The 13180-nt window shown below is 45.4% G+C and overlaps 8 non-coding genes across 8 annotated transcripts; all 8 read right to left on the reverse strand.

The window, feature by feature from the left end:
• Positions 1 to 2095: 2095 nt before the first annotated feature.
• Positions 2096 to 2168, reverse strand: trnav-aac (transfer RNA valine (anticodon AAC)). Its single transcript has one exon. It is a non-coding gene; the product is annotated as a tRNA-Val (tRNA).
• Positions 2169 to 3954: 1786 nt separating this feature from the next.
• On the reverse strand, positions 3955 to 4027 carry trnav-aac (transfer RNA valine (anticodon AAC)). The gene has a single exon. It is a non-coding gene; the product is annotated as a tRNA-Val (tRNA).
• A 782-nt stretch (positions 4028 to 4809) lies between these two features.
• On the reverse strand, positions 4810 to 4882 carry trnav-cac (transfer RNA valine (anticodon CAC)). The gene has a single exon. It is a non-coding gene; the product is annotated as a tRNA-Val (tRNA).
• A 2288-nt stretch (positions 4883 to 7170) lies between these two features.
• On the reverse strand, positions 7171 to 7243 carry trnav-aac (transfer RNA valine (anticodon AAC)). Its single transcript has one exon. It is a non-coding gene; the product is annotated as a tRNA-Val (tRNA).
• Positions 7244 to 9029: 1786 nt separating this feature from the next.
• trnav-aac (transfer RNA valine (anticodon AAC)) lies at positions 9030 to 9102 on the reverse strand. The gene has a single exon. It is a non-coding gene; the product is annotated as a tRNA-Val (tRNA).
• Positions 9103 to 9884: 782 nt separating this feature from the next.
• Positions 9885 to 9957, reverse strand: trnav-cac (transfer RNA valine (anticodon CAC)). The gene has a single exon. It is a non-coding gene; the product is annotated as a tRNA-Val (tRNA).
• A 931-nt stretch (positions 9958 to 10888) lies between these two features.
• trnav-aac (transfer RNA valine (anticodon AAC)) lies at positions 10889 to 10961 on the reverse strand. The gene has a single exon. It is a non-coding gene; the product is annotated as a tRNA-Val (tRNA).
• An 846-nt stretch (positions 10962 to 11807) lies between these two features.
• Positions 11808 to 11880, reverse strand: trnav-cac (transfer RNA valine (anticodon CAC)). Its single transcript has one exon. It is a non-coding gene; the product is annotated as a tRNA-Val (tRNA).
• Between the last annotated feature and the right edge of the window lie 1300 nt (positions 11881 to 13180).

Consider the following 13180-nt stretch of genomic DNA (forward strand, 5'->3'; position numbering starts at 1 on the left):
GACATGCCAATGGCCTACGAACCGTGCATTGCATGCTAGACGATCCAGGATGAGACGGTTACCCCAGAAGTCCATGCTGGAGAGGTGCACGTAGAAGATTCAGTAACGCTAGGCAAATCAGGAAAGGAGGTTGACACCCAGACACTTCTAAGAACTTCTCACAACTAGAGTTTGAGTTTAACTTTCATACAGTCTATGCTCTCAACTACGAGCGCTAATCACAAATACTATCACCATGTTTCCGCCCGGTCTCGAACCGGGGACCTTTCGCCTGTTAGGCGAACGTGATAACCACTACACTACGGAAACCAGTTAGTTTGAACAAAACCCTGGAAAATGTTGTCAGCAGAAGCTCCCGCATTAACAGGTTTTCAGCGCAGGTTTAAACACTTAATAATATGACGAGGCTATCGGTTGAAGAGGTGGCGGGGTGCCAAGTAGACGCTGCTGCTTGATAGTAAAGCAGGAGAATTTAAACATTAACTTTGTATATCTCAAAACAATGGAACTGTTTCCTCTTGGTTTCGAACCGGTGACCTTTTGCATGTCAGGCGTACGTAATAACCACTATACTAAGGAAACCGATTTAATTGAGCTAAACCCTAGATAATTTTGTTATCGGAAGCTCCCGCATGAACAGGTTTTCAGCACAGGTTTAAACACTTAATAATATGACGAGGCTATCGGTTGAAGAGGTGGCGGGGTGCCAAGTCAGACTTTTCCAGAATAGATGCTTGATAGTAAAGCAGGAGAATTTAAACATTAAATTTGTAAGTAATGCTGTTTCCGCCCGGTCTTGAACCGGGGACCTTTCGCGTGTAAGGCGAACGTGATAACCACTACACTACGGAAACCTGTGAGTTTGAAAAAAAACCTAGAAAAAATTGTCATTAGAAGCACCCGCATGAACAGGTTTTCCGCGTTGGTTTAAATACTTAATAATATGACGAGGCTATCGGTTCAAGAGGTGGCGTGGTGCCAAGTAGACGCTGCTGAAGGTTCTGTTCAAGATAGACTCTTCACGAACAGCTTCTTGATAGTAAAGCAGGAGAATTTAAACATTAACTTTGTATACCTCAAAAAAGTAATGCTGTTTCCGCCCGGTTTCGAACCGGGGACCTTTCCCGTGTGAGGCGAACGTGATAACCACTACACTACGGAAACACATATACGGATAATCTGGCAACCCATCAGAATCCCGTCAGAGTGGTCAGGTGTGAATGTAAGTGGTTATATCATACATATTTGAAACATATTATCCTAAACATCCATTCGCCCATCTGCTACAGCGGTGAACAATGCCAGCACGCTAGGCCTCAATTGTAAAGTCGTAACGACTGCGGCCAAAGCCCGCCACGACATGCCAATGGCCGACGAACCGTGCATTGCATGCTAGACGATCCAGGATGAGACGGTTACCCCAGAAGTCCATGCTGGAGAGGTGCACGTAGAAGATTCAGTAACGCTAGGCAAATCAGGAAAGGAGGTTGACACCCAGACACTTCTAAGAACTTCTCACAACTAGAGTTTGAGTTTAACTTTCATACAGTCTATGCTCTCAACTACGAGCGCTAAACACAAATACTATCACCATGTTTCCGCCCGGTCTCGAACCGGGGACCTTTCGCGTGTGAGGCGAACGTGATAACCACTACACTACGGAAACACATATACGGATAATCTGGCAACCCATCAGAATCCCGTCAGAGTGGTCAGGTGTGAATGTAAGTGGTTATATAATTCATATTTGAAACATATTATCCTAAACATCCATTCGCCCATCTGCTACAGCGGTGAACAATGCCAGCACGCTAGGCCTCAATTGTAAAGTCGTAACGACTGCGGCCAAAGCCCGCCACGACATGCCAATGGCCTACGAACCGTGCATTGCATGCTAGACGATCCAGGATGAGACGGTTACCCCAGAAGTCCATGCTGGAGAGGTGCACGTAGAAGATTCAGTAACGCTAGGCAAATCAGGAAAGGAGGTTGACACCCAGACACTTCTAAGAACTTCTCACAACTAGAGTTTGAGTTTAACTTTCATACAGTCTATGCTCTCAACTACGAGCGCTAAACACAAATACTATCACCATGTTTCCGCCCGGTCTCGAACCGGGGACCTTTCGCGTGTTAGGCGAACGTGATAACCACTACACTACGGAAACCAGTTAGTTTGACCCAAACCCTGGAAAATGTTGTCAGCAGAAGCTCCCGCATTAACAGGTTTTCAGCGCAGGTTTAAACACTTAATAATATGACGAGGCTATCGGTTGAAGAGGTGGCGGGGTGCCAAGTAGACGCTGCTGCTTGATAGTAAAGCAGGAGAATTTAAACATTAACTTTGTATATCTCAAAACAATGAAACTGTTTCCTCTCGGTTTCGAACCGTTGACCTTTTGCATGTCAGGCGTACGTAATAACCACTATACTAAGGAAACCGATTTAATTGAGCTAAACCCTAGATAATTTTGTTATCGGAAGCTCCCGCATGAACAGGTTTTCAGCACAGGTTTAAACACTTAATAATATGACGAGGCTATCGGTTGAAGAGGTGGCGGGGTGCCAAGTCAGACTTTTCCAGAATAGATGCTTGATAGTAAAGCAGGAGAATTTAAACATTAAATTTGTAAGTAATGCTGTTTCCGCCCGGTCTTGAACCGGGGACCTTTCGCGTGTAAGGCGAACGTGATAACCACTACACTACGGAAACCTGTGAGTTTGAAAAAAAACCTAGAAAAAATTGTCATTAGAAGCACCCGCATGAACAGGTTTTCCGCGTTGGTTTAAATACTTAATAATATGACGAGGCTATCGGTTCAAGAGGTGGCGTGGTGCCAAGTAGACGCTGCTGAAGGTTCTGTTCAAGATAGACTCTTCACGAACAGCTTCTTGATAGTAAAGCAGGAGAATTTAAACATTAACTTTGTATACCTCAAAAAAGTAATGCTGTTTCCGCCCGGTTTCGAACCGGGGACCTTTCCCGTGTGAGGCGAACGTGATAACCACTACACTACGGAAACACATATACGGATAATCTGGCAACCCATCAGAATCCCGTCAGAGTGGTCAGGTGTGAATGTAAGTGGTTATATCATACATATTTGAAACATATTATCCTAAACATCCATTCGCCCATCTGCTACAGCGGTGAACAATGCCAGCACGCTAGGCCTCAATTGTAAAGTCGTAACGACTGCGGCCAAAGCCCGCCACGACATGCCAATGGCCGACGAACCGTGCATTGCATGCTAGACGATCCAGGATGAGACGGTTACCCCAGAAGTCCATGCTGGAGAGGTGCACGTAGAAGATTCAGTAACGCTAGGCAAATCAGGAAAGGAGGTTGACACCCAGACACTTCTAAGAACTTCTCACAACTAGAGTTTGAGTTTAACTTTCATACAGTCTATGCTCTCAACTACGAGCGCTAAACACAAATACTATCACCATGTTTCCGCCCGGTCTCGAACCGGGGACCTTTCGCGTGTGAGGCGAACGTGATAACCACTACACTACGGAAACACATATACGGATAATCTGGCAACCCATCAGAATCCCGTCAGAGTGGTCAGGTGTGAATGTAAGTGGTTATATCATTCATATTTGAAACATATTATCCTAAACATCCATTCGCCCATCTGCTACAGCGGTGAACAATGCCAGCACGCTCGGCCTCAATTGTAAAGTCGTAACGACTGCGGCCAAAGCCCGCCACGACATGCCAATGGCCTACGAACCGTGCATTGCATGCTAGACGATCCAGGATGAGACGGTTACCCCAGAAGTCCATGCTGGAGAGGTGCACGTAGAAGATTCAGTAACGCTAGGCAAATCAGGAAAGGAGGTTGACACCCAGACACTTCTAAGAACTTCTCACAACTAGAGTTTGAGTTTAACTTTCATACAGTCTATGCTCTCAACTACGAGCGCTAAACACAAATACTATCACCATGTTTCCGCCCGGTCTCGAACCGGGGACCTTTCGCGTGTTAGGCGAACGTGATAACCACTACACTACGGAAACCAGTTAGTTTGACCCAAACCCTGGAAAATGTTGTCAGCAGAAGCTCCCGCATTAACAGGTTTTCAGCGCAGGTTTAAACACTTAATAATATGACGAGGCTATCGGTTGAAGAGGTGGCGGGGTGCCAAGTAGACGCTGCTGCTTGATAGTAAAGCAGGAGAATTTAAACATTAACTTTGTATATCTCAAAACAATGAAACTGTTTCCTCTCGGTTTCGAACCGGTGACCTTTTGCATGTCAGGCGTACGTAATAACCACTATACTAAGGAAACCGATTTAATTGAGCTAAACCCTAGATAATTTTGTTATCGGAAGCTCCCGCATGAACAGGTTTTCAGCACAGGTTTAAACACTTAATAATATGACGAGGCTATCGGTTGAAGAGGTGGCGGGGTGCCAAGTCAGACTTTTCCAGAATAGATGCTTGATAGTAAAGCAGGAGAATTTAAACATTAAATTTGTAAGTAATGCTGTTTCCGCCCGGTCTTGAACCGGGGACCTTTCGCGTGTAAGGCGAACGTGTTAACCACTACACTACGGAAACCTGTGAGTTTGAAAAAAAACCTAGAAAAAATTGTCATTAGAAGCACCCGCATGAACAGGTTTTCCGCGTTGGTTTAAATACTTAATAATATGACGAGGCTATCGGTTCAAGAGGTGGCGTGGTGCCAAGTAGACGCTGCTGAAGGTTCTGTTCAAGATAGACTCTTCACGAACAGCTTCTTGATAGTAAAGCAGGAGAATTTAAACATTAACTTTGTATACCTCAAAAAAGTAATGCTGTTTCCGCCCGGTTTCGAACCGGGGACCTTTCGCGTGTGAGGCGAACGTGATAACCACTACACTACGGAAACACATATACGGATAATCTGGCAACCCATCAGAATCCCGTCAGAGTGGTCAGGTGTGAATGTAAGTGGTTATATCATACATATTTGAAACATATTATCCTAAACATCCATTCGCCCATCTGCTACAGCGGTGAACAATGCTAGCACGCTAGGCCTCAATTGTAAAGTCGTAACGACTGCGGCCAAAGCCCGCCACGACATGCCAATGGCCTACGAACCGTGCATTGCATGCTAGACGATCCAGGATGAGACGGTTACCCCAGAAGTCCATGCTGGAGAGGTGCACGTAGAAGATTCAGTAACGCTAGGCAAATCAGGAAAGGAGGTTGACACCCAGACACTTCTAAGAACTTCTCACAACTAGAGTTTGAGTTTAACTTTCATACAGTCTATGCTCTCAACTACGAGCGCTAATCACAAATACTATCACCATGTTTCCGCCCGGTCTCGAACCGGGGACCTATCGCCTGTTAGGCGAACGTGATAACCACTACACTACGGAAACCAGTTAGTTTGACCAAAACCCTGGAAAATGTTGTCAGCAGAAGCTCCCGCATTAACAGGTTTTCAGCGCAGGTTTAAACACTTAATAATATGACGAGGCTATCGGTTGAAGAGGTGGCGGGGTGCCAAGTAGACGCTGCTGCTTGATAGTAAAGCAGGAGAATTTAAACATTAACTTTGTATATCTCAAAACAATGGAACTGTTTCCTCTCGGCTTCGAACCGGTGACCTTTTGCATGTCAGGCGTACGTAATAACCACTATACTAAGGAAACCGATTTAATTGAGCTAAACCCTAGATAATTTTGTTATCGGAAGCTCCCGCATGAACAGGTTTTCAGCACAGGTTTAAACACTTAATAATATGACGAGGCTATCGGTTGAAGAGGTGGCGGGGTGCCAAGTCAGACTTTTCCAGAATAGATGCTTGATAGTAAAGCAGGAGAATTTAAACATTAAATTTGTAAGTAATGCTGTTTCCGCCCGGTCTTGAACCGGGGACCTTTCGCGTGTAAGGCGAACGTGATAACCACTACACTACGGAAACCTGTGAGTTTGAAAAAAAACCTAGAAAAAATTGTCATTAGAAGCACCCGCATGAACAGGTTTTCCGCGTTGGTTTAAATACTTAATAATATGACGAGGCTATCGGTTCAAGAGGTGGCGTGGTGCCAAGTAGACGCTGCTGAAGGTTCTGTTCAAGATAGACTCTTCACGAACAGCTTCTTGATAGTAAAGCAGGAGAATTTAAACATTAACTTTGTATACCTCAAAAAAGTAATGCTGTTTCCGCCCGGTTTCGAACCGGGGACCTTTCCCGTGTGAGGCGAACGTGATAACCACTACACTACGGAAACACATATACGGATAATCTGGCAACCCATCAGAATCCCGTCAGAGTGGTCAGGTGTGAATGTAAGTGGTTATATCATACATATTTGAAACATATTATCCTAAACATCCATTCGCCCATCTGCTACAGCGGTGAACAATGCCAGCACGCTAGGCCTCAATTGTAAAGTCGTAACGACTGCGGCCAAAGCCCGCCACGACATGCCAATGGCCGACGAACCGTGCATTGCATGCTAGACGATCCAGGATGAGACGGTTACCCCAGAAGTCCATGCTGGAGAGGTGCACGTAGAAGATTCAGTAACGCTAGGCAAATCAGGAAAGGAGGTTGACACCCAGACACTTCTAAGAACTTCTCACAACTAGAGTTTGAGTTTAACTTTCATACAGTCTATGCTCTCAACTACGAGCGCTAAACACAAATACTATCACCATGTTTCCGCCCGGTCTCGAACCGGGGACCTTTCGCGTGTGAGGCGAACGTGATAACCACTACACTACGGAAACACATATACGGATAATCTGGCAACCCATCAGAATCCCGTCAGAGTGGTCAGGTGTGAATGTAAGTGGTTATATCATTCATATTTGAAACATATTATCCTAAACATCCATTCGCCCATCTGCTACAGCGGTGAACAATGCCAGCACGCTCGGCCTCAATTGTAAAGTCGTAACGACTGCGGCCAAAGCCCGCCACGACATGCCAATGGCCTACGAACCGTGCATTGCATGCTAGACGATCCAGGATGAGACGGTTACCCCAGAAGTCCATGCTGGAGAGGTGCACGTAGAAGATTCAGTAACGCTAGGCAAATCAGGAAAGGAGGTTGACACCCAGACACTTCTAAGAACTTCTCACAACTAGAGTTTGAGTTTAACTTTCATACAGTCTATGCTCTCAACTACGAGCGCTAAACACAAATACTATCACCATGTTTCCGCCCGGTCTCGAACCGGGGACCTTTCGCGTGTTAGGCGAACGTGATAACCACTACACTACGGAAACCAGTTAGTTTGACCCAAACCCTGGAAAATGTTGTCAGCAGAAGCTCCCGCATTAACAGGTTTTCAGCGCAGGTTTAAACACTTAATAATATGACGAGGCTATCGGTTGAAGAGGTGGCGGGGTGCCAAGTAGACGCTGCTGCTTGATAGTAAAGCAGGAGAATTTAAACATTAACTTTGTATATCTCAAAACAATGGAACTGTTTCCTCTCGGCTTCGAACCGGTGACCTTTTGCATGTCAGGCGTACGTAATAACCACTATACTAAGGAAACCGATTTAATTGAGCTAAACCCTAGATAATTTTGTTATCGGAAGCTCCCGCATGAACAGGTTTTCAGCACAGGTTTAAACACTTAATAATATGACGAGGCTATCGGTTGAAGAGGTGGCGGGGTGCCAAGTCAGACTTTTCCAGAATAGATGCTTGATAGTAAAGCAGGAGAATTTAAACATTAAATTTGTAAGTAATGCTGTTTCCGCCCGGTCTTGAACCGGGGACCTTTCGCGTGTAAGGCGAACGTGATAACCACTACACTACGGAAACCTGTGAGTTTGAAAAAAAACCTAGAAAAAATTGTCATTAGAAGCACCCGCATGAACAGGTTTTCCGCGTTGGTTTAAATACTTAATAATATGACGAGGCTATCGGTTCAAGAGGTGGCGTGGTGCCAAGTAGACGCTGCTGAAGGTTCTGTTCAAGATAGACTCTTCACGAACAGCTTCTTGATAGTAAAGCAGGAGAATTTAAACATTAACTTTGTATACCTCAAAAAAGTAATGCTGTTTCCGCCCGGTTTCGAACCGGGGACCTTTCCCGTGTGAGGCGAACGTGATAACCACTACACTACGGAAACACATATACGGATAATCTGGCAACCCATCAGAATCCCGTCAGAGTGGTCAGGTGTGAATGTAAGTGGTTATATCATACATATTTGAAACATATTATCCTAAACATCCATTCGCCCATCTGCTACAGCGGTGAACAATGCCAGCACGCTAGGCCTCAATTGTAAAGTCGTAACGACTGCGGCCAAAGCCCGCCACGACATGCCAATGGCCGACGAACCGTGCATTGCATGCTAGACGATCCAGGATGAGACGGTTACCCCAGAAGTCCATGCTGGAGAGGTGCACGTAGAAGATTCAGTAACGCTAGGCAAATCAGGAAAGGAGGTTGACACCCAGACACTTCTAAGAACTTCTCACAACTAGAGTTTGAGTTTAACTTTCATACAGTCTATGCTCTCAACTACGAGCGCTAAACACAAATACTATCACCATGTTTCCGCCCGGTCTCGAACCGGGGACCTTTCGCGTGTGAGGCGAACGTGATAACCACTACACTACGGAAACACATATACGGATAATCTGGCAACCCATCAGAATCCCGTCAGAGTGGTCAGGTGTGAATGTAAGTGGTTATATCATTCATATTTGAAACATATTATCCTAAACATCCATTCGCCCATCTGCTACAGCGGTGAACAATGCCAGCACGCTCGGCCTCAATTGTAAAGTCGTAACGACTGCGGCCAAAGCCCGCCACGACATGCCAATGGCCTACGAACCGTGCATTGCATGCTAGACGATCCAGGATGAGACGGTTACCCCAGAAGTCCATGCTGGAGAGGTGCACGTAGAAGATTCAGTAACGCTAGGCAAATCAGGAAAGGAGGTTGACACCCAGACACTTCTAAGAACTTCTCACAACTAGAGTTTGAGTTTAACTTTCATACAGTCTATGCTCTCAACTACGAGCGCTAAACACAAATACTATCACCATGTTTCCGCCCGGTCTCGAACCGGGGACCTTTCGCGTGTTAGGCGAACGTGATAACCACTACACTACGGAAACCAGTTAGTTTGACCCAAACCCTGGAAAATGTTGTCAGCAGAAGCTCCCGCATTAACAGGTTTTCAGCGCAGGTTTAAACACTTAATAATATGACGAGGCTATCGGTTGAAGAGGTGGCGGGGTGCCAAGTAGACGCTGCTGCTTGATAGTAAAGCAGGAGAATTTAAACATTAACTTTGTATATCTCAAAACAATGAAACTGTTTCCTCTCGGTTTCGAACCGGTGACCTTTTGCATGTCAGGCGTACGTAATAACCACTATACTAAGGAAACCGATTTAATTGAGCTAAACCCTAGATAATTTTGTTATCGGAAGCTCCCGCATGAACAGGTTTTCAGCACAGGTTTAAACACTTAATAATATGACGAGGCTATCGGTTGAAGAGGTGGCGGGGTGCCAAGTCAGACTTTTCCAGAATAGATGCTTGATAGTAAAGCAGGAGAATTTAAACATTAAATTTGTAAGTAATGCTGTTTCCGCCCGGTCTTGAACCGGGGACCTTTCGCGTGTAAGGCGAACGTGTTAACCACTACACTACGGAAACCTGTGAGTTTGAAAAAAAACCTAGAAAAAATTGTCATTAGAAGCACCCGCATGAACAGGTTTTCCGCGTTGGTTTAAATACTTAATAATATGACGAGGCTATCGGTTCAAGAGGTGGCGTGGTGCCAAGTAGACGCTGCTGAAGGTTCTGTTCAAGATAGACTCTTCACGAACAGCTTCTTGATAGTAAAGCAGGAGAATTTAAACATTAACTTTGTATACCTCAAAAAAGTAATGCTGTTTCCGCCCGGTTTCGAACCGGGGACCTTTCGCGTGTGAGGCGAACGTGATAACCACTACACTACGGAAACACATATACGGATAATCTGGCAACCCATCAGAATCCCGTCAGAGTGGTCAGGTGTGAATGTAAGTGGTTATATCATACATATTTGAAACATATTATCCTAAACATCCATTCGCCCATCTGCTACAGCGGTGAACAATGCTAGCACGCTAGGCCTCAATTGTAAAGTCGTAACGACTGCGGCCAAAGCCCGCCACGACATGCCAATGGCCTACGAACCGTGCATTGCATGCTAGACGATCCAGGATGAGACGGTTACCCCAGAAGTCCATGCTGGAGAGGTGCACGTAGAAGATTCAGTAACGCTAGGCAAATCAGGAAAGGAGGTTGACACCCAGACACTTCTAAGAACTTCTCACAACTAGAGTTTGAGTTTAACTTTCATACAGTCAATGCTCTCAACTACGAGCGCTAAACACAAATACTATCACCATGTTTCCGCCCGGTCTCGAACCGGGGACCTTTCGCGTGTGAGGCGAACGTGATAACCACTACACTACGGAAACACATATACGGATAATCTGGCAACCCATCAGAATCCCGTCAGAGTGGTCAGGTGTGAATGTAAGTGGTTATATCATTCATATTTGAAACATATTATCCTAAACATCCATTCGCCCATCTGCTACAGCGGTGAACAATGCCAGCACGCTAGGCCTCAATTGTAAAGTCGTAACGACTGCGGCCAAAGCCCGCCACGACATGCCAATGGCCTACGAACCGTGCATTGCATGCTAGACGATCCAGGATGAGACGGTTACCCCAGAAGTCCATGCTGGAGAGGTGCACGTAGAAGATTCAGTAACGCTAGGCAAATCAGGAAAGGAGGTTGACACCCAGACACTTCTAAGAACTTCTCACAACTAGAGTTTGAGTTTAACTTTCATACAGTCTATGCTCTCAACTACGAGCGCTAAACACAAATACTATCGCCATGTTTCCGCCCGGTCTCGAACCGGGGACCTTTCGCGTGTTAGGCGAACGTGATAACCACTACACTACGGAAACCAGTTAGTTTGACCAAAACCCTGGAAAATGTTGTCAGCAGAAGCTCCCGCATTAACAGGTTTTCAGCGCAGGTTTAAACACTTAATAATATGACGAGGCTATCGGTTGAAGAGGTGGCGGGGTGCCAAGTAGACGCTGCTGAAGGTTCTGTTCCAGATAGACTTTTCCCGAATAGCTGCTTGATAGTAAAGCAGGAGAATTTAAACATTAACTTTGTATATCTCAAAACAATGAAACTGTTTCCGCTCGGTTTCGAACCGGTGACCTTTTGCATGTCAGGCGTACGTAATAACCACTATACTAAGGAAACCGGTTTAATTGAGCAAAACCCTAGATAATTTTGTTATCGGAAGCTCCCGCATGAACAGGTTTTCAGCACAGGTTTAAACACTTAATAATATGATGAGGCTATCGGTTTAAGAGGTGACGTGGTGCCCAGTCGTCACTGCTGAAGGTCCTGTTCCAGACAGACTTTTCCAGAATAGATGCTTGATAGTAAAGCAGGAGAATTTAAACATTACATTTGTAAGTAATGCTGTTTCCGCCCGGTCTTGAACCGGGGACCTATCGCGTGTAAGGCGAACGTGATAACCACTACACTACGGAAACCTGTGAGTTTGAAAAAAAACCTAGAAAAAATTGTCATTAGAAGCACCCGCATGAACAGGTTTTCCGCGTTGGTTTAAATACTTAATAATATGACGAGGCTATCGCTTCAAGAGGTGGCGTGGTGCCAAGTAGACGCTGCTGAAGGTTCTGTTCAAGATAGACTCTTCACGAACAGCTTCTTGATAGTAAAGCAGGAGAATTTAAACATTAACTTTGTATACCTCAAATAAGTAATGCTGTTTCCGCCCGGTTTCGAACCGGGGACCTTTCGCGTGTGAGGCGAACGTGATAACCACTACACTACGGAAACACATATACGGATAATCTGGCAACCCATCAGAATCCCGTCAGAGTGGTCAGGTGTGAATGTAAGTGGTTATATCATACATATTTGAAACATATTATCCTAAACATCCATTCGCCCATCTGCTACAGCGGTGAACAATGCCAGCACGCTAGGCCTCAATTGTAAAGTCGTAACGACTGCGGCCAAAGCCCGCCACGACATGCCAATGGCCTACGAACCGTGCATTGCATGCTAGACGATCCAGGATGAGACGGTTACCCCAGAAGTCCATGCTGGAGAGGTGCACGTAGAAGATTCAGTAACGCTAGGCAAATCAGGAAAGGAGGTTGACACCCAGACACTTCTAAGAACTTCTCACAACTAGAGTTTGAGTTTAACTTTCATACAGTCTATGCTCTCAACTACGAGCGCTAAACACAAATACTATCACCATGTTTCCGCCCGGTCTCGAACCGGGGACCTTTCGCATGTTCGGCGAACATGATAACCACTACACTACGGAAACCAGTTAGTTTGACCAAAACCCTGGAAAATGTTGTCAGCAGAAGCTCCCGCATTAACAGGTTTTCAGCGCAGGTTTAAACACTTAATAATATGACGAGGCTATCGGTTGAAGAGGTGGCGGGGTGCCAAGTAGACGCTGCTGCTTGATAGTAAAGCAGGAGAATTTAAACATTAACTTTGTATATCTCAAAACAATGAAACTGTTTCCTCTCGGTTTCGAACCGGTGACCTTTTGCATGTCAGGCGTACGTAATAACCACTATACTAAGGAAACCGATTTAATTGAGCTAAACCCTAGATAATTTTGTTATCGGAAGCTCCCGCATGAACAGGTTTTCAGCACAGGTTTAAACACTTAATAATATGACGAGGCTATCGGTTGAAGAGGTGGCGGGGTGCCAAGTCAGACTTTTCCAGAATAGATGCTTGATAGTAAAGCAGGAGAATTTAAACATTACATTTGTAAGTAATGCTGTTTCCGCCCGGTCATGAACCGGGGACCTTTCGCGTGTGCGGCGAACGTGATAACCACTACACTACGGAAACACATATACGGATAATCTGGCAACCCATCAGAATCCCGTCAGAGTGGTCAGGTGTGAATGTAAGTGGTTATATCATTCATATTTGAAACATATTATCCTAAACATCCATTCGCCCATCTGCTACAGCGGTGAACAATGCCAGCACGCTAGGCCTCAATTGTAAAGTCGTAACGACTGCGGCCAAAGCCCGCCACGACATGCCAATGGCCTACGAACCGTGCATTGCATGCTAGACGATCCAGGATGAGACGGTT

Source organism: Gadus macrocephalus, chromosome 6 (genome assembly GCF_031168955.1).
Source record: "Gadus macrocephalus chromosome 6, ASM3116895v1".
Taxonomy (NCBI): domain Eukaryota; kingdom Metazoa; phylum Chordata; class Actinopteri; order Gadiformes; family Gadidae; genus Gadus; species Gadus macrocephalus.